Consider the following 20,023-nt stretch of genomic DNA (forward strand, 5'->3'; position numbering starts at 1 on the left):
CCAGTGAATCCGCATTTAATGATGTATACTCAAAAGCAAGATGTATCATCGAACGTACCATTGGTATTTTTAAAGGACGTTGGAGAATTTTAGGGTATGGCAATAGGGGTAGATACCATCCTACAAAAGTGGCACGATTTGCCAAAGTGTGTGCAGCTTTGCATAATATCTGCATACAGTTCAAAATTTATTACAACATACGAAGATATGAATCAGACCAAATCAGCGATGTTGACCCAGGAGAAGCCAACCATCGTACCACAATTGGTCAAACAATAAGAGACCAAATAAAACACTCTCTAATTAATTCCACGTAAACATTAAGAAAATCGATTTGTAAAAGCAAATGAATTCATTTAATTGTCTTTACTAAGTGCTAAATATGTATGTTAAAATTAGAAATAAAATAAATGAAATGACTTCGTTTAATTGCTTAAAATAAAAAAAATAAAAAAATTCAGATACAAACTTGTTAAAGCTAACTTAAAATTTTAATTTCTTCTTTTTCTATTTACTCTTATTGCTAGAGACTCTAATTCTAAATTTTGGATTTGTAAATCAAGTGCATGTGATTCTTGATGCAGTCGATGCTTCTCCTCCTTAATCGTCAACAACATCTCCTGCACCTGCACCAATCGGTTAATCTTCTCCCCCAAATCGCGCTGAAAATCAGACACTCTACTCAAATTTTGTTGGAGCAGGGACAATTTTTCGGCACTCTTACTTACTCGCCGTGGAGTATTGCACCGAGAGGTTACACGCGGTGTTGGGGTAGTAACCGACCTAGATGGACCAGGCAAAGCGCTAGCTGATGGCTTGGAAAGCTCCTCCCACAGTCTGTTGGACGTTGCTCTACCTTGTGCGGAATTGGGAAATTTATTTTTCGCCAAGTTCGGGTGTTCCGCCATAAACTGCGCCATGCACTCCTTTTGGTTTGGGTTTAGCTTGTTAAAATTCGTCCTTAAATAATAAAGTATAGTTCAACATTAATTTGAACACATATTTTGAGAAATAACTTAAATTTTCTCTTATATTTGTATTCAATTTTTTGTATATTTATATATTTGTACTCGCTTTCGGTTGCCGGTTTGTAATCGAAAAACAATACGAACGATCGAGTGCAATTGTCTCTCGTTCACGGTTGTCGCGATACCGATTTACGATCCACAAAGTACGTTCACGTATGTAGTAATCCAAAAAAGTGACATTTTACGTGACGGATCGTACGATCACGTATGTCATAATCCGAAAACAAGTTTTTACGTGACGCGTTATACGATCACGTATGTGGCGATTCCGGCCCTGATTTTTAATTGCCTATCGTGGTCTCAATCTGTATCTCCTTCTATCACCCGCTGAAGATAGCCGCCCCTATGCACCGCCATATTGAACATCCTGTCAAAACGCTAAAAAGTATCCATCTTGAACATCCTGTCAGGCAGTTGACGGATAAGATATCACACTTGTTTTACCCAAAATTCTGCATGGCTCAATAGCAATAAAAAGGAAATACAAAGAAAAATAGTAATAGGAGTAACGATCGATAAAAACAAACTTTTTTACTGATATTCTTGAAGTTCATTAAAGTTGTGACTGTATAACGAGTTTATTATTAACCAGCTAATGCCCACTACTTCATATGCGAGAAATTCCAAATAAAGTCTCACAATTTTTATTTTTGTAGATAAAGTTGAGAATACCAACAAAAAAGATTCCCTCTCTACAGACGAAAAAAGACTCACAAACATAGTCGCGTCATTGGAAAGAAAAAATTGGGTATAATGTAAAAAGTTTTTCTGAAATTGTCCTGAGTACGTCTTTCTTCGCCTGTAGCGACGATTTTAATTGGGCTGCTTAAAATCATTTATTTTATGAACATTAACACAATTTTACGTTCTACCAATACTACAAACTATAAACATATTTACAAACCCACTTAGCATTTAGGTGATTAAATTTTGAATTTCCCTACAAATCAATGCAATTTGATTACTCTTTCTGACTAAATAATGAGATATCATACAACAAGGTGGAATCACCAGGTGAAGTAAATAAAAAGAGATAGAAAATGTACGCCATCTGAAACGGTAGGGATGTATTTTCAACGGACAGAAGAGGATAAAATGTTTACCCGCTTTGGAAAAGTAGAAGTAGAGAAACAAATGCCTTGTTACGAAAGCCATTACAGACTGGTTTTTTCAGCATATCAGTGCAACCTAATGCCAATACAAAACGGATACACAGGATCAGTGCGAGCTTATATTACTTTAGGCATCGAATAAAATTAAAAACTTAAACTGCGATGAGTAGTAGTAAAATTCAATAATGCGTCTAAAGTAAACTGACCTCAACTTCAACTGCAGTTGAAGCTTTTATCGAAAAACCGGACATAAGTGGGAGAGGTGTTATCCATTATATAGTTGAACTGTAGGAACTTTGCGCACTTAAATGGGTTTCAGGTTTGATGAAAAGTTTTACAGTCACACTTGGAAGTGATCGTAATTCTTTTAAATGTGTTTCGATATCTAAAAATCCATTGTTCTTTCCATCTGCTCTGTTGATTTGACATTGAGAGTCGGAAGTAAAACATATGACCTTCTAATATATCATACAAACTTGATCAGAAGATCTTCCATAAGCTCTTGGTAGTTAATTCATGATGTATTACTAATATTCCCAAGTTATTATATTTTAAAATATGTCAGGGGATATAATAGGAGTCGGCCGACCAGAAGGTGCTAATCCGATTGAGCCGGTTCATACATCCTAAATTACAATCCATAACTGTAACATTCCTCTTATCTTAGTGGTCTAATTTTTAGGCCACAACAACAATAGTGAGTAACAATTTTTTGTAACTGTATTTAGAAATCCATTGTTTTAGCGAAGTTTTTACATAAATAAGGTGTAAAACGACAGTTTTGGTGTTCTTGCACATTTCTCGAAAGTTTTCATTAGCGCTGCACAGGCGAAAATCTTGTATGGATATGACGCCAATTTAAATAGTTTGTTTGAACAAAGACCTGTATCAATTCTTTTGGAACAAATTAAACATACTTATATAATGGAAACATCAATAATATGAACGCAATAGTTAAGCACGACCTTACTTATGGAAGCCCACACCAAAGATACCCAAATATTAATCTCTGTAATTAAATTCGGTAAAAGGTCCATCGATATTCACTACTGGTTTAGATGAAAAAAAGTACTAAAACTACCATATTTTACTCCTGAAAAATGCAAAAAAAAAACAACTCTTTTTCGGGGACAGAACAAAGAAGAATTTAGAGCGAGACAATTGACGGCTTACTTCACCTGGTTATTCCACCATGATCATACAATTGAACATAAGAAAGAATCAAATATGAATACTTTTGACGATCAAAAACGGAATATAGTTTTTCTATTACATTTTAGAATCATATTTGAATCAAATGTGTTTATTTTAGGTGACAAAAATGTTTAATCATTTTTCATTCAGCTTTCTGAATCTTTTCTGACTATCTTTGTTGACGGAATAAAGATTTTTTTTTGTCCCGGACGTTGTGGCAGCGCACTGCCCTCAAGTGGATGAAACTAGGCTAATCCTGTTTTTTTTTTTTTTTAATTCATACATACTTTTTTTTTTTTTTGTCTCCTAATTCTTATTTATGTGTTGTTTATAATTTTTTTGTTACCGAGTCTTTGAGAGGCAGTGGCTTCTTAAGCGCCGAGACCTAAAACCGCTCAGCTACAGAGAAACTCATCAGCTGAGAAATATAGATTCACAAAATACAATAGATTAAAAGTATAAATATAATTTTTTAATTATTAAGAGAAGAAAGAACCGTCTTTTTTATGGCAAAGAGCGAGTCCGAAACATCAATTATTCTCGAGTGAGAGTTATAATCTTCACACAAACATAGAAAAGGTTCGTGTAGTTGGAAATTGCTTCTGCATAGTTTAAGAATTATAGGTTTATAATGCCTTGAAACTTGGCATGGAACATTCAAGTTTACTTCGTTTAAAAGAAATGGGCTTGAAATCGATCCATTTAAAAGTCTAGCCATAAATAGTACACCTAGAATTTCTCTCCGACTTGCAAGTGTAGGAAGATTTATTAGTTTTAATCGATTAGTGTAAGGAGGAAGATTATACGGCGAGTCCCATTGAATATTTCTCAAGGCGAAAAGTAAAAACTGTTTTCGAATTGATTCTAGTCTATCCACATGAACTTGATAACGCGGATTCCAAATTATCGATCCATATTCTAATAACGGTCTCACCAATGATGAAAAAAGGGTTTTTGTAACGCAAGGATCACTAAACTCTTTTCCCATCTTTTCACAAATGCTAAAACTCCTCTCGCTTTATTGACTGTGGCATTAATATGAGGGTTGAAACTAAGTTTGCAATTCATTGTAACTCCCAAGTCGACAAAAACATCAACGCTTTCCAGAGCTTGACCTTTAATTGCGTAGGAAGCTGGCTGTATGTTCCCACGTGAAAAACACATGGATTTACATTTTTCTATGTCGAGGCATAAAATTCGCATTACACCAAGTAACTAAACGATTTAAATCCGCCTGGAGTACAGAACGTTCTTCAACCGACGCGTATGATTTAAAAAGTTTTACGTCGTCGGCATACATTAAAATTTTAGAATATTTTATAGTTGTGGAAACATCGTTTATAAAGATCAAAAACAGAATAGGACCGAGCTGGCTGCCCTGAGACACACCGGAGGGAACATCGATGACATTCGAACAAATGTTTTTAAAAATGACTCTTTGAGTTCTACCGCAGTTTAGTTATACTTGTTAAAATTTTACTTTTCATTGAAGATCTTATTTTTTTCACATACACACATTTTTTCAATCATGAAATTCGGGCCCCGGTCGAGTAAAAGAAATAATGAAATTAATATCTTCGATTTCTGTTCAATTAAATATTGTTATCTAAAATTACGTAAAAAATTTGCACGGACGAAAAACAGCATTTTACTAAAATTAGTACAGATTCTTCAAACTTGTTTCAAAGAAAAAATGTGTTAATTAATTTCCAGTCGACAAGTTGACCATTGTAAAGATCTACAAGTAGGATATGTAGCAGCACGCACATACACAGCCACGCTCACCTGATAAAATGCTTGTTCGCCTTCGTTTGTTTTGTGGATGCTATTTGGCACTGTTGTACTTCTTAGGACCAAAAAAAAGTGTAGTAGCTGCTATCGAAAACTGCCTAAAATTTTTATTGTAAAATTACAAAGAAATATCCTTATCTACTTTCAAACGAGCACTTAATTACATCTCCCTTTAAAATCCATATATTTTTGACAATTTTAATTAACAAATTGTGTTACTTTATTACCGGACACGATTGCTAAAACACGACCAAAACCGTCGGGGCGGTATTAATAGACGCGTTTTTGCCTCGCTTCCAATAATTCGAATACTTTTTCTATTTGGACTATTGATAACAGGACAAAACGCTTATTTTCATTGCTATTTCCAAATTTTTGGACGGGTTATAGCAGTCGACCTCGGTTTCAAACTGTTTTTCGCGGAGAACTTTTGAACGGGAAGAAAAACTTAGCACCCGTGTTTGTATTCTTAATGCTGGAATAACTACGCGTCCTCAGATATCCCAATTCAAGACTTTTGTATAATTTTCTGTAGGACCCATACAGGTGCACTACATTTTCATACTAAACATTTACCAGCACAGCAACCCATATCTGATATTCCGCTCCGTTTTTAAACGGTTTTATTTAGCTTGAGTTTACAGGCTGCACGGCCGCATGGTCGTTGTGAACGAATCTTGTAATTGAAATTTAAGTAACTTCCCGATAAGCTACAAGATTGAAACTTGGAATATAGTTCAGAACCCGATGACAATGCAATAATAAGAAAAAAATTGCCGCTAGGTGGCGCAAGGATCGAGATATTCGCAAAATTCGCATTTGTGGTCCGATTTGGCTCATATTTGGAACACATAATACATGCAAGAATAGAAATCGACCTGTAAAAAAAATCGCCGCTAGGTGGCGCATGGATCGAGATATTCGCAAAATTCGCATTTGTGGTCCGATTTGGCTCATATTTGGAATACATAACACATGCAAGAATAGAAAGCGACCTATCAAAAAATCGCCGCTAGGTGGCGCAAGGATCGAGATATTCACAAAAATCGTATTTGTGGTCCGATTTGGCTCATATTTGGAACACATAATACATACATTAATAGAAAGCGACCTATCAAAAAAATCGCCGCTAGGTGGCGCAAGGATCGAGATATTCACAAAATTCGTATTTGTGGTCCGATTTGGCTCATATTTGGAACACATAATACATACATGAATAGAAAGCGACCTATGATGCCCGATTTGGCTCATATTTGGAACAAATATTGCGTACAGTCCGGTAGAAGAGACATCAAAATATTTTGGAGTTGGAGGAGGGACAAGCATACGTGGCGCAGAGCCGAGTAAAGTCTTTGGAAGGATTATGTATTGAGGACTTAGATTGTAACAAATTGTCAGGAAAGAGTCCTTGTAATATATAGTCACTAAATGAACTAAATAGAATGAGAAATAATAGGCAATTAAATAAAGACTAAAAACTTGAAAATAAAAAAATTTTAAAAAAATTTTAAGTTAAACGGTTTTATTGAAAACAATACTTACATGAAATAATAAAAATACGAAAAGCTAGAAAATAATTAGGTAGGTCCTAGGTACTAGTCATCACACTCCTTATCAATCTAGGGCGTTGATCAGACAATTAAATAAAAGCGTTGGACGCGTCATATTTCTATTGATAGTCATAAGTAAAACCAACTGAACCTTAATCAGGTTATGCTACGCCTCACATTTTTAGAAATTTCACGCGCCCAACGCTTTTATTTAATTGTCTGATCAACGCCCTAGATTGATAAGGAGTGTGATGACTAGTATCTAGGACCTACCTAATTATTTTCTAGCTTTACGTATTTTTATTATTTCATGTAAGTATTGTTTTCAATAAAACCGTTTAACTTAAAAATTTTTTTCAATTATTTTACTTGTTTCCCTATGTCGCTTTCCACGACAGCAACCCCTGTCATTTTGGCACTTCGTTCAGTGTCAAACGCATGTTCCACGCAGGTTCCACTGAGTTCCACAATAGTTTGACACTGACCTATATGACACTACTTTATTTGCTATGTATTTTTCTTGTATTTTCTCTTATATTTTTTGTCGAGGGAGCCAATAAGGTTTCAGTACTGGTGTAAGTGTGTAACCTATATTTAAAAAAACTAACGAAATACAAGAAAAATACAACGTAGTTCATTAAAAACAAACAAGCAAGTATTTCGATAGGGTCTTTTGATATTAGGCCTTTCTTTATTTTTTCTGACAAATGAAAATTTTGTTTTTAGTTTCAAAATTTTGTGCATAAAACACAACTAAATTCAAAGTTTAAATTGTGTGTGCAAATGAGTTTTCAATAAGTGTACATTTTCAGTTTTTCATAGTTAAGGAATTGACCTCCAGATTCTTGTGTTACACAAATATAGTGAACTTGGGTACAGAAATTCAAATTAAAAAGTTTTCCACAATAATTTGAAAAACTCTACGTTTTCTCTGCTTTTTACATTTAAAGGAGTAACCCTCCATAAAAAATTAAACTTTTAATGAAAATCAATAACTCTGAACTGAACACTTTTCGCCATGATATAAAATTAAAATGATGTGGAACAGAAGCAACACTTTTGTGACTACATAAACCCTGTTTCAATCATTTACATCATTGTGAATGATAAGAAAGTGTGATATCTTCTGCATAGACGTCAAAATTCCAAAGTGATTGGATCACCTGATTTGTAATTGACTATCGCTGTCTCATTATGTATCTCTTTCTATCACCCGCTGAAGAAAGGCGCCGCCATATTGAACACCCTGTCAAAACGCTAAAAAGTAGCCATATTGAACATCCTGTCATGCAGTTGACAGATAATATGTTACACTTAGTCATCATTCACAATGATTTACATCTCTGCACAGAACCCTAATTGACCTTTTTCAACCGAAACAACAATGGCAGCCCAGATTTTCTCGTTATGCTCACATAAGCGAGTGCCTGTCAGAAAGAAGTCAACACACTTGTACTTGTACACTATGGTTCAAAGCTTTGTCAGCTTTGTTTACATAGTGATTCAGTTTGTGTCTAATAGTTGTGTATAATAGATTAATCAAAATGAAACGTGCTTACCCGAGTGGTGCCGAAAAAAAACCGGACAAAAAAAAAGACAAACGAAGAATCGGTCAAAAGCAACCTACAAATTACTTCGTGGTTGAAAAAAAAAATTATATATATTATATTATAAACTTCCATTATGTATTTTATTATGTACCCCATTTTTTGTGAAACACGTTTGATATACCAAAAAATTTAATATATTTCTTATAATGAAATTGTAATTTCAGTATTAGGGATTTTTTATTCGAGAGCTTTTTGCTGCCCGAAATTTTGTCTGCTTTTCAATTGAAAAGCAACAACAAATTAGGCAACATAATTCTGCTTGATGAATTTGTTTTCGTTTTTCAATAGAAATTTTTTCTAAGCTAGCAGAAAAATTTCTAACAACAGGAAGCTTTCGAATAAAAATGCCCTATTGTTTGTAACAAACGACTGCAATGGAAATGGTTTTATTTTTTTCAGATTTACACGACAGAAAGGAATTTTCGGAAGTCGAAGGTGAGCACCTGCTCGGAATAAGAACTCAAGTACGGGTTTCGAATCAAGTAAATTTTACATTTATCTAGATTCCCAACCTAAAAATCGACGTTGTTTTTGACGAAAGCATAGAATGACCATTATGAGGTTTTTGCTAGAGTTACAAAATGAAAGAGATAATTCAGACGAGGATATCGAGGATAAGGAGATTGGTGACATAACACCCGTTAGCAAAAATAATTCCACGATGATCTTGAAACCAGTTGAAGTTTCTGTTAGCGAGGAGAACTTGAATGATGGGGGACAAAGTGAGTTTGATTGCGAACCCAACAGTGAAGCAACATCTAACAGCTTCCGGGCCTCTTCAACCGCAAGGACCTTTTCCAAGGGCATCGAGTAGAATAATCGCAGTTTCTCCAAAAAGTATTACTCCGTATTAACTAAATCAGGCCTGCGTATAGCAAGGAGCTGATGTTTCCCAAAGCTCAGTTTAAGTGAGACTGTAGTATGAATATCAAAATCAAAATGTATTATAGTAAAAATCTCTGTATCGTATTACAATGAATAAATATTAATTAATGCTTGGCGCGATATCCTTCCACCCATATCGAGCTTCACTTTAAATTTGCGGCGTGCTCCTTTTTAGTTTATCCTACAAACAGATGAATTTTCACTGAAGCTTTTCATGGCAGAAATACACGGTTATAATTTTGATAAAGGGGCCCCAATTATTTTTCTGACCCGGGGCCCCTGCGACTCACGCTACGGCCCTGACAAAAGATATTCTTCAAGACAAGCAATAATGTAAATACTGCTCGTAGTGTAAATACCAACCGAAGATATCCCCAACCATTTTTCCACCTACGGCTTCCAGAAAATACAAATCCAAACATTAGACAATACAAAGATTGTGAACTATTTGAACCACAGGTGTGTATACCGAAGATCCTATGTTCAATCGCCTGAATAAGCAACATCAAAATACTTCAGAAAATGTTTTTTAAAAAGGCTGTCGAGCCTCGACAGTGGTTTGGCAAACACTCCGAATGTATTTCTGTCATGAAAAGGTCATCAACAAAAATTCATTAGCCTCGTAGGTCCCGTCCCGTCAATTTGTGGAAAAAATTAAAAGTATTACGACGCAAATTGAAAAGAAGTCTCCTCTGTGATATGTATATTGCATCGATTTAATTATTATATTAATTAGTAAATTGCACTGAAAACAACCCAATGCAAAAGCACTTTCTCATGCCTTTCGTCTGATGCCCATATTGTGAAAACACCTGCTTACCTCTGGTCCACATTTAGGTGAATATTTTTTAAGAAAGTAAGATATTTAAATATAAGATATCATAACTTTATACCTCCGTCAATACCTTTTTTGATACTTATTAGGTGAAAATACATCCAGGGGTACCCCTGGCCCACTTATCTATATCTCGGAAATGCTTTGTGATATCGAAATCAGAGTTACACTGTTTTTAAGCCTTCGTCAGAAGCTTTCATTTGATATCCATATTGTGCAAACATATTGTAACGAATATTATCAGCACTAAGGGATAATATCATCTCTAAGCCCATGCTAAGCAGTGACTTGTACGCACATCAATAATTCAATCATTATGTCTACACATATGTACGTACACGCAGCGGATAAGCAACGCACAAACACATGCTGATATCTTATCTGAGATGCTCCCAAAAGTATGCAATTATAATTGTGGAAGTGTCGCTCACAAATACAAAACGTAGGATAATACAATGGCTGAGTAGACGTGTTTTTGTAGCGCTGCCGGTTTTGTCATCTTTTCGTTTGTTTTTAAATAATAAAATTCGTTTGTCATCTGTGCCAGTGTGTTAAGCGTTATTGGCTACCTATATTTGCATTTACTTTGTGTATCGTGTTTAAACATTGCAATAAATTGATATTAAAATAAATAAATACACACAAAGAACAATTAAAAAAAGAAAAATTGCAAAATGTCTTTAAATGAGAGGAAAATGTTAAGAAGCACCAAGGTGTCCCTGCAAAGAACCAATACCCCTCTTCAAAGTAAAGGTAGAGATGCTGAGAGCGCGATAAATGCACACCTGATACAGCAGTTTGAGGCGAAAATTGAGAAGCAGAATCAGAGAGACTGATGCAAAAAATCGAAGCGATATCAGCTGAGCTGCTCTCTATTAAGAACAGCATAAAATACTTGGATGTTAGGTTGACAGCGGTTGAATCTGTGTGTGAGGAGAACAAAATTCCAAAAGCAGAGGTGATGACACTAAAGAAAGGAGTTGATAGATGTGAAAATGTGGCAGTTTCCACTGATCTAATTTTAAGCGGCATACCTAATGTTGTTAATGAGAAGTGTAAAGCTGTACACACTGAGGTACCTGCTGTTAGAGAAGTTTTCCGAATACCCGCCAACAAATCCAAACAAACGAGCAGTAACTCTGCTTCTTCTTCACCAATTATCGCCCAACTATTCTCCTAACATGCTCGAAGTCGTTTACTCAAAGCTGTTGCTAGTTATTGTAAAACCAACAAAAAAGCTCTGACTGCCAGCGACATCTCAATCGAAGGCTCTGCTCGAATTTACATACGTGAAAGCCTTTCGAGAGCGCACCGCAAGATAATGCAATATGCAGCTCAGCTAAAGCGTCAAAAACTCTTAGCAGCAGCTTTTTCTGTGCGAGGACAGGTGATGGTTCGAAAAAGAAATGGCGAAGAAGCAATTAGGGTAAATGATAAGATAGACATTAATGAAATTGTTGGCAGAGCGTAAAACTATAAAACTTTATAATTTTTAACATAATGTTATTTAAGATTTATAATTTTAAAAATATAACAGAATTTCTAAATGTAAGATACAATGATATTTTTTCCTTTCTCTTTCCGTGTTCTACTTGTATACTATCTATTGCTTTTTTTCCAACTTTCTCCCTTCCTTGTCAAAGGTATGTGTTTTGTAGTATAATGATGTCTCTATGTCAGCCCACAATATTTAATTTAACATAGCTTTTAACTCAACTACCGGCGCTAATGGTAATCATAAGTTGTTGTTGAATATTTTGTGTAAACAATCTGTTGGTCTTAACATGGTTCACTTTAATGCACGCAGCTTAAGCTCTGATAAAATGGATTATGTTAGATACATTTTTGAGGAACCTTTGGTTGATGTTGTTTGTGTAAGTGAAACATGGTTTAGTGAAAATACCTCTGATCTGCATTCTTGTATTAGTAGCTATAACGTCATTCGGAATGACAGGAAACGTAAAAAAGGGGTGGTGTGGCGATCTATTGTAAGAAAATCTTAGCATTAAGCCTCTTAGTATGTCTGTCGACTCAGATGTTGAGTTTATCATTTCTGAGGTCTCTGATGGTGTAAAAAAAGCTTTAGTTTCTTGTGTTTATCACCCGCCTAAATGTTGCACGTTAGATTGTTTTATTACTGCGCTGTCCGTGTATCTAATTGATTATGAATGTTACGTCATTAGTGGCGATTTCAATGTTAATTTACTTGTAAATGACTCGTATAGTAAAAAACTGTGTGATCAAGTTTCAACAGCTGGTTTAGTCATAGTAAATGACACAATGCCTTCGAGGTATGCTAACAACTCCAATCCCAGCTTATTAGACTATTTTATGATATCTGACTTGACATATATTCTTAAATTTGACCAGCTTTGTTTTGTATCAGAACATGACCTAATTTTTTGTACTGTTAACGTTGGGTTTAATCGTCCTGAGCCATCTGTTTATGTATATCGTGATTTCCGTTCTGTGGATACCAAAGTGTTGCTCAGCGATTGTTCCTGTATTCCTTGGAATGATTGTTGGTATTTAGATACGGTAGATAAGAAACTTGAACATCTTAACCAAAACATAAATGTCATATTTGATCGTCATGTCCCTACACGTACTGTCCATGTTTTAAATAAATCTTGTCCTTGGTTTAGTAGAAGAGTTATTTGTGCAATAAAAAAGCGCAATAAGCTGCACGCCAAATGGAGAAGGTCCCGAAATGATGCTTCATGAGTTTTGTACAAAGCTGCTCGCAACGAAGCGACTGCCGTAATTAGGCAGGCCAAAAAGAATTTCTTTCATAGCAAATTGGATCCTTCTCTGCCATCAAAAGCGCTATGGCGTAATCTTAAAACCCTAAAGGTCCATGGGAGAAATAAGGTGGAATGCAGTATTGACCCTGACATACTAAATAATTTTTTCATCGGTTCCAGCAACAACTCCAGCTCTGTCTCTCCTGAGAGGATGCCTGAACTTGTCAATACTTTTTATTAATACGTTTGAGTTTAAGTGTGTTAGGGAGTGTGACGTAATAAAGTCTATTTTGTCTATAAAATCGTGTGCCGTGTGTAATGATGGGGTTTCGTTAAAGTTCGTAAAAATTGTTCTTCCTTTTATTGTAAATCCTCTGACCCACATTATTAACCACTGTTTTACAAGTGGTTGTTTTCCTTCTGCTTAGAAGAAAGCAATAGTTGTGCCTGTCCCTAAGAAACCGCTTGCTGCGGATCCTTCCGACTTCAGACCGATTAGTATCGTACCATCGTTCTCAAAAGTGTGCGGATCTTTAATTGCTGAACAAATATCTAATTTTGTTAGAGAAAACAACTTGCTCTCTCCTCTACAGTCTGGCTTTAAGTCTAAACAGAGTTGTGCCACTGCTATGGTAAAAATCATGGATGACATCAGAGGGCCATTTGATAATGGCGACCTAACCATTCTTTGCATGTTGGATTTCTCTAAGGCATTCGATTTGGTCAGCCACGAGCTATTGTGCTGGAAACTCCGTCACTTCTTTGCCTTTTCTGATAGTTCCATTAAAGTCATGGCTAGTTACCTCCAAGGTAGGGAACAAAAGGTCAGAGGAGAGAAAGCTTCGTCAGAATTCAAATCCATTAAAGCATGTGTTCCGCAGGGATCAGTTCTTGGTCCTCTATTATTTAGTATGTTTGTCAGTGATGTGTTTTCGGTGTGTAAGTATGTTAACGTCCACGCATATGCTGATGATATTCAGTTGTACCTTTCTAATCGTGTTGGCCTAGTTGAAGACTTATTCTTCAAAGTAAACTGTGATCTGTCTGCTGTTTTTTGTTGGGCTAAAAACAACGCTTTATGTCTTAACGCTGCAAAATCGTACGTTATGCCGATATCCAAAAATGAAATCGACCCTGAAAGTATTCCATCTTTAAAGATCGGATCGCAGGCTCTTAGTACCACTGAAAAAGTTAAAAATTTAGGCTTTGTATTAAATAACAAATTAACTTCTTTCGACCAAGTTAATAAAGTAGTCCGCAATGTTTATGTAATACTGCGGACCTTACGCATATCGGCACCGTTCACACCACAGGAAACTCGTCGCAAGCTTGCAATGCAGCTAATTGTACCCCACTTCACATACTTTGAACTTGTGTATACTAAACTTGACTCGGAGTCCGCCAACAAGATCAATGTAACCTTCAATAATGTTACCAGGTATGTGTATGGAACATTCTTAATTACTTGGCTGCCAGAAACTGCATGTTCATGTTTAAACTATTAGAATGTAAGGCCCCCAAGTATCTTTATGACAAACTGCATTTTACCAGGTCTCAAAGTAACCGTAAATTGGTGGTTCCAATGTTCAAATACTTAACGTCTAGCAGATTGTTTTTTATTAGCGCTGTTAGACTTTGGAACTCAATTCCCGAATCAATTAAAGTAGGGCTGAATAATAGCAACTTCAAAAGCATTATACTGAAATACTTCGCTAATGTTGATATTTCTTCTATATTCTGACTAAAATACTATTTCTAAAATAATCTTTGTCACCTAATTTCCTTGTTTCTCCTTTCATTGTTTCTGTACCTCTGCTATTCATGTGTCTAGATTAATTTGTAATAGTTATAAGATTAATTTAAGTAAATGCATATATAAACGCATACCTTTATGTCAGTACGTAAATTTTAGTTTTCTTTAAATTTTATATTGTTTTTTTTTTTTTTTTTTGTTATTGAACTTCCCATTTACATAAAATGTATTAGCATAAGTTTTTAATGTCAGTTGATGTAGGTACATATAAAAGACTTTAAGTTCTTAGTTGTACAAATTTGTTAAATAAATGAAATGAAATGAAATGAAATGAAATACACGCGCATATGAGAGCTATACACGTGCATCTGTAGTTATAATTATATAGCAGTAACTAAGTAAATTCTGGAAGAGCCTAGAAGTATGCAAACGAGAAATCACAGAGTATAAAAGGCCGCAACAATAGAGGCACGACAATCAGTTTGATTTAAGATGCTATCTGGCGAGCAATAGTAGCGTTATTGTGAAGAACTTTAATAAAGGCCATTTTCCATTATTGAATAGTGTAGTTATTTGTTCAACAGTTTAGTGATTCGAACTTAGCAGAAGGTTGCAAATGAGAGGATTTGCACTAAAATCGTTCCAATTGGTGTCAGGAGTGGGATTGTTGAATAAATTCCGAAGATTGCGAATACAACTTGGACATGGCAAAGTTGAGTGAATTGAGAATCTAACAACTGGAGAAGGAGTTGGAGAGTCGTGGATTGAATACAACCGGCAATAAGATCGAACTTCAAGCACGGCTACGAGGGGTAATGGAGTTGGAAGGAATTGATGTGGAAGAGTATGTCTTTTATCCTGATGTGGAAGAGCCAGCGACTAAATTGGAGGAGAAGATATAGACTCCGAATCCATTGGCGAGTGTAGACATTAACGCGATACTAGCAGTGCTGAAGCAAATGTCGTCACAAATACCAACCGATATGTCAACACAGCTCGTATACAAAAGACAGATATAACATCTCAACTGGCAGAACAGAAGACATATATGGAATCTCGAAGGATACACGTATAAAATCCAAGATGGAAGCACAGGAGACACGTATATCCGAAATGTCGTCGCAAATGTCAACTCAGCTGGAATCGCAGGAGAACCGTATAACAGCGAAGATTGAAGCACAATTGGATGAACAGAAAACATATATGGCGTCACAAATTGTAGAACAATTAAAAGAGCAAGAGGCACGCATAACATTACAACTCGAAGCACAGGAAGAGCGTATCTCAACGAAGCTGGAGGCACAGGAAAGAAAAGTCTCATCGAAGCTGGAGGCTTTTAGTGAACGACAAGATAAAATGGAGGCCGAGATTGATGCTTTGAAAGATCGTATACAGGAGTTTCAACTAAATCGCCCAGCAGTTTCAGCGAGTAATCCAAAGGTAAGAACACCATCCTTTGACGGTTCTGTTCCTTTCCATGTGTTTAAGCTACAATTTGAGAAGACCGCAACAGTGAACAACTGGAATGCTGAAGATAAAGTTGCTGCACTCTTCGTAGCATTGAAAGGACCAGCTGCCGAAATCTTACAGACTATTCCAGAATACGAACGGAATAGTTATGACGCATTGATGGCTGCTGTAGGACGAAGGTACGAAAGCGAACACAGGAAACAGATATGTCAAATAGAATTGCAAAACCGTTACCAAAAAGCTAATGAGACTTTGCAAGAGTTTGCTTCGGATGTTGAAAGGTTGGCTCATTTGGCAAATGCGGATGCACCCCTGGAGTACACCGAGAGGGTAAAAATCCAGAGTTTTATATATGGCATACAGGACGTAGAAACGAAGCGAGCGACATATGCAAACCCAAAACCCACATTCGCGGAAACGGTATCCTATGCACTGACTCAGGAACAGCGATACAAAGCTCATCGCGTGGAAGTGGAAAGGCCAGACTGGGTAGATACAATTTTGGAAGCATTAAAAGGAACGCAGCAGAAAAACGATGGTGCCGCCAAATGCTTTAAATGTGGAAGGCCAGGGCACATTGCACGCTATTGCAGTACCAATCCTAACAGTTCCAGCAATAGGGGTGGCCGTAAACGCAGAGCTGAAAGAGATGAGCAAATCTCCAAATCCACTCAATCGCTAAACTAAAGCGAGTCAGCCGCAAGGGACGACAGCTGGCTCCCTCAATTGAATGCCCCATAATCTCTATCTCGCAAATTGGAATAAGGTCAAGCAATCTTACTGTCGGAGGACATGTAGATGGAAAAGAACGTTTACTGACTGTAGATACCGGTGCATCTCATTCCATCTTTCGAGCGGATTTAGTCAACAAGAAGATAAGACCATTGCATGGAGCAAGATTGCGTCCAGCCACTGGAGAAGACAGCACAGTTCTAGGAGAAGTAGCATGTGAATTCACAATTGGGAAGGTCACGGTAGTACACAATTTTATAGTGGCAGAGATTGTTGATGAAATCATAATTAGAGTGGACTTCTTAATCGACCAGGGCATCAAGATCGACATGCAAAGCAAGACGAAGCAAGAAATTGTGGGTTGTCGAAGCAGCAAACAAATGAACACCGAATGTACTTGTAGGAAAACCCTGGCTAAGACAAAAAAAGATGGAAGTATTCCGGTAAGAGTACTCAATGAGTTTGATTCCCTATCTGCGCTTCGAGGGAGATCTTAAGGCCACAATAGAGGTGGACGGTTGGCGCAAGGGTGCGCAAATGGGCTACGAGGCGATGCATGTGTACACCGATAGTTCCAAAGTAGTGGAAGGAGTAGGGCCTGCGGTATACTGCGCTGATCCGGAAATAAGCAGATCCTACAGGCTGCTGGATTACTGTAGCGTTTTCCAAGCGGAAATATTAGCCGTAACCAAAGCAGTAGAAACCCTGGAAGAGAATGGCTTAAGCTGCAACCGTGTTAACTTTTATATTGACAGTCAAGCAGCAATTAAGGCAATAATCTCGCATAGCACAGCATCTAAAAACGTGTTAGAGTGTAAGCAGTCTCTGGAGAGAATCGGGACAGGGAGGAGCATATATCTATATTGGGTCCCAGGGCATATGGGAATGAAAAAGCGGACGAACTAGCTAAAAAGGGCGCATCCCTTGAAGCTTGCTCCGTAGATGTCCCAATTAGATTGGGGGAGATTAAGCGAAGGCGAAAGGTGCACATGATCGACCAAGCGGGAAAGGCGTGGGTTCAAGCGCGGGGCTGTAAAGTGTCGAAGATTATGTGTAGGTCTTACAACCTTAGACTAACACAGTTGCTCCTATCATTAAAAAGAGAGGACTGTAGACTCATGACGGGTATTCTGACTGGACACTGCCTTCTGGCGTCACATGCCTTTAAATTAGGCTTGATCAGTGATAGCAGATGTAGGAAGGAAGTTGGAGGAGGAAACGATCGAGCACGTTCTGTGCTCGCGCCCTGCACTTGCCAGGCTAAGACTCCAGCTATTAGGAGTGATACAGCTGTCAGATCTAGAAGCAGCAAGTGGCTTAAGTCCAAGGAAGCTTCTAGTATTTGCCAAGAGGACGGAGTTATTTTATAACATAGGTCCTGGTTTTTGATAGGGTTTTTCAGTTTGGTCATTAAAACAAACTTCTGGTAACACTACGGACTCAATCAGTCTATGTGAGGTCCTCATGGACCGGTCAGTTCAACCTACCTACCTACTCAATGAGTTCAAGTCACCACTCACACTCACCAAAGGAGCCATTTTGGGAAGATGCCAAGAGGCTGAAGTAGTTAATAACTGTGAACAGCTCCAGGAACACGTTTCATCTAGTAATACTGATCTTTCAAATGACATCATGGCATGGACGGAGGGGCTAGAGGAAGATTATCAGAGTAAGGCAAAGCAACTGCTCCTAAAGTACGCAAACATATTTGACCAGGATGGTTCCAAACCAGGCCGCGCCAAAGCGCTTAACCGTTTAAACGTTTTCGATCTCTTCTTTAAATGTTTTCGATCTCTTCCTTACCCAGTGTATGTACATACCTACTTCGATATTCAAAAGGCAAACAAAAAGGTTGAGATGTTATGTATTTTTTTTTATTTCATTAATAATAATTGTTATATTTTCTAAAACCGAATCTAAGTTTTCAAAAATCCTCTTGATAATTTCGATATCCAAAAAACGTTCCTGAAATCCAGTTGATTATTATTAAATCAATCACACTATTTTTAAGATCCAGCTGACGCTGACAACTGAAATGATGTAATTTACAAGATCGATCAGTGTTGCCGAATTTAAAAAGGTGGTTACGATTTTCAGAAACGAAACCCGTTTCATATATAAGCGGTACCAGCAGCAATAAAGACGTAACTTGGTTATAAGCCGATAAAAAATTTTGTGGATATATAAGGGAAAGAAAATATAAAACTAAATAAATACAAGGCGCGGTAACTGCGGAGATTAAAGGCCGAACTTCACTTCCAATTTGCACCGTGCTCCTTTTAATTTATCCTAGGAATTAGCTGGATGTGACCTACTTGTTTTACGCCGACTCCGATTGGCATCCGCAAAGACAGATAGTCTTTGCCAAATCACTATCGGAGTCGCCCACTTAGAAAAACTGTTTTGATGTTGCTTTACCGGGAACTGAACCCAGGTTATTGGGTGTGGAAGGCTGAGTGCGCTACCTCCACACCACATAAAAATATTGTGGCGAATATTAGCAGTTTCGATATGTCACTATGCCGCTAGTAATAAATGCTGCAAAAGAACAACCGCAAGGCAAGCAGATAAAATAGAAAAACAGCCACACATACATGTACACGCATATACAAATATCATTGTGAATGATGACTAAATGTGATATCTTCTGCATAAACGTCAAAATTCCAAAGTGATTGGATCACCTGATTCGTATTTGACTATCGCTGTCTCATTCTGTATCTCTTTCTATCACCCGCTGAAGATAGGCGCCGCCATATTGAACAGTCTGTCAAAACGCTGAAAAGTAGCCATATTGAACAGCCTGTCAGGCAGTTGACAGATAAGATAACACACTTTGTCATCATTCACAATGACAAATATACAAAGAAGACAACAGTGAATATGAGTTGCAAAGGTATGACAGAAGTAATTAAGCAACTAATCTAGAAGGCAGTTCGCGAAAAGTATAGACCCTGGGAGAAATAGGCGAACGAGGCAACTAAGAGTATAAAGTACGCGAATAAATTCAAGAGTTTCTTGAAATTCGCCACAATATTTTTATACATAAATAAAAGTAATAAAATCCCCAATATACGGAAACATTAGGGTTATTATCTCTGTGTAGAAAGCATGAAAAACGCAGAAAATATTTTTTACTGTCAAAACCTTCTACACGCAGCAACAAAATATCAATACAAAGAGGTGATATCAACAACATTACAGCACTATTTCGGCAGCTCTATATGTCATTACTTTGTACTTGTTATACAAAAGTAATAAATTTGTATCGCTTTATTTTTCGTACAAAGTTCCTAAAAAAAAAATTTGTTTTCTGCAA

General features: G+C 36.9%; 1 long non-coding RNA gene across 1 annotated transcript; it reads left to right on the plus strand.

Moving 5' to 3' along the window:
- The first annotated feature begins 8,148 nt into the window (after positions 1–8,148).
- Positions 8,149–9,323, plus strand: LOC137237073 (uncharacterized). The gene is made up of 2 exons (XR_010948794.1): positions 8,149–8,315; positions 8,685–9,323. It is a non-coding gene; the product is annotated as an uncharacterized lncRNA (long non-coding RNA).
- Positions 9,324–20,023: the final 10,700 nt, after the last annotated feature.

Source organism: Eurosta solidaginis, chromosome 1, assembly GCF_040869045.1.
Source record: "Eurosta solidaginis isolate ZX-2024a chromosome 1, ASM4086904v1, whole genome shotgun sequence".
NCBI lineage: Eukaryota > Metazoa > Arthropoda > Insecta > Diptera > Tephritidae > Eurosta > Eurosta solidaginis.